Source organism: Choloepus didactylus, chromosome 6 (assembly GCF_015220235.1).
Source record: "Choloepus didactylus isolate mChoDid1 chromosome 6, mChoDid1.pri, whole genome shotgun sequence".
Lineage (NCBI taxonomy): Eukaryota > Metazoa > Chordata > Mammalia > Pilosa > Megalonychidae > Choloepus > Choloepus didactylus.
In genome coordinates this window covers 24,257,497-24,259,620 of record NC_051312.1, presented here as the reverse complement: position 1 = coordinate 24,259,620, position 2,124 = coordinate 24,257,497, and the positions used below count along the sequence as shown (strand labels likewise).

General features: G+C 35.3%; 1 pseudogene; it reads left to right on the top strand.

Moving 5' to 3' along the window:
- Positions 1-1,010: 1,010 nt before the first annotated feature.
- On the top strand, positions 1,011-1,779 carry LOC119536731 (annotated as a pseudogene).
- Positions 1,780-2,124: the final 345 nt, after the last annotated feature.

Genomic DNA, 2,124 nt, shown 5'->3' with positions numbered 1-2,124 from the left:
CACTGTATTTTTTGCATGATTTTTCTGTAAACCTACAACTTCTCTAACTAAAAAAAAAAAATTTTAATGAAGGAACGGGCTCTTGGCAGTAGCATTCTATTCCGTGGTCATTTTGAAACCCACCCTGCAGGAGAGAGCCACAGCAACATGTGTAGGGTTACTACTTAGCAAGGATAAATGTAAAACACCTGGGTAAGTTTGAATTTCAAAAACAGTAAGTGATTTTTGACTAAGAGTGTCCCATGCAACATTTAGAAGACACACTAAAAATTATTTGTAGTATATGAAATTGAAATCTAACTGGGTGTCCTATACATCACCTAGCAATTCTAAAATAAGGCTTCAAAAGTTTCCCTAGTGCAATAATCAACCAACAGATGAAGAAGAAAGAGAATGAAAATCTTTCAGGAATTGGTTCTGATTGGCTGGGGAGGGCCTTGAAACTCATGTGACACATAAACATATCCCATGGAAAATTCCTTTCTAACTAAGGCTGCTAATGTCAGGTGTTGGATGAGGATTAAGGTAGGAAATAGCTGAGAAAAATTATGTTAATTAAATGGTGCATAATATTTGCATATTAATTGATGCAAGTATGTACAGGTCTTTAACATGATAGGGAGTGTGTGTTCACATGTTTCTTAAAACAAAACATATTAGCAATCAGTCTTATTCTGTGAAAGTATTCTTATTTTTTAAAATGAATACATGGCTGAACTGTAACTGCTGACTCCATAATTTAAATCAAGAAAATAGGAAAAAAATTCAGGAAAGCAATCATCCAATTAGGAATGTTTGCCATAAAAAAAAAGTAAAAACTTAAAGTAAAACATAAGAGTATTTTAATTTTGGAACATTACAAAGATTTCCGTTCTTTTCTTGGACAATCCTAGACATTGGCAGCCATGACACATTGAAATAGCATGGAAGTGACTGAATTCTCTTTTCTGGGATTTGGTGCCCAACACAAGTTTTGGCATGTCCTCTTCATTGTATTTCTACTGATCTACATGACCTCCATGATGGGTAATATGGGAATGATCCTATTCATCAAAGCAGATTCCAGACTTCAAACACCCATGTACTTTTTTCTACAATATTTGGCATTTGTTGATATTGTTGTTATACCTCTGCTATCACTCCCAAGATGTTGCAAAGCCTCATATCAGAAAATAAATAAATTTCATCCATGGGATGCATAATGCAATTATGGGTTTATGCAGCATTTGCAACAAATGCCTGTTACCTCCTGGCTGCTGTGGCAGTGGACTGTTATATAGCCATCTTTAACCGACTTCACTATTCCACAGTCATGTCCCATACACGATGCATCCAAATGGTAGCTGGTTTATATGTCATTGGCTCAGTAAACTCCTCTGTACACACAGGTTTTAGATTTTCACTGTACTTTTGCAAATCCCACAACATTAATCACTTTTTTTGTGATTTCCTCCAATTCTTGCCATTTCATGCTCAGATATTGACATCAACATCATGCTACTTGTCTTTGTGGGATTTACCTTGATGTTCACATTGTCAGTTGTCATCTTCTCTTATATATACACCCTATTGGCCATTTTAAAGATGCCTTCTACTTCAGAGAGGAAAAAGGCCTTCTCCACATGTGCCTCCCACCTGACAGCAGTCACCATTTTTTATGGATGCCTCTCATACATGTACTTACAGCCTCATTCTAAAAATTCCCAGGAGAATATGAAAGTTGTCTCCGTATTTTATGGAATTGTGATTCCCATGTTGAACCCTCTCATATATAGCTAGAGAAATAAGGAAGTAAAAGAAGCTCTAAAAGTAATAGGGAAAAAGTTCCTATAGATTGGACCCAAAATACTAAATTCAGCAACTCAAAGCATCCAATAGATGTAAATTCATACAATTTAATGTTTCTGAAATTTAAATCATGTTCTCCTCTTAAATCAGTGAAACTTCTTCCAAGAGAAAAGATATCAGAATGGGAGAAATGCAGTAAACATCTCTGGAATTAACTTACCCTAGAATAATGTTGACAAACATATCTGACACTACCTGTGGAGAAGAGCTTTATCAAGGCTATCTAAATTTAGAAAGGATGTATAAATTTTGCAAAGAGTGTGACATTGCAAATAC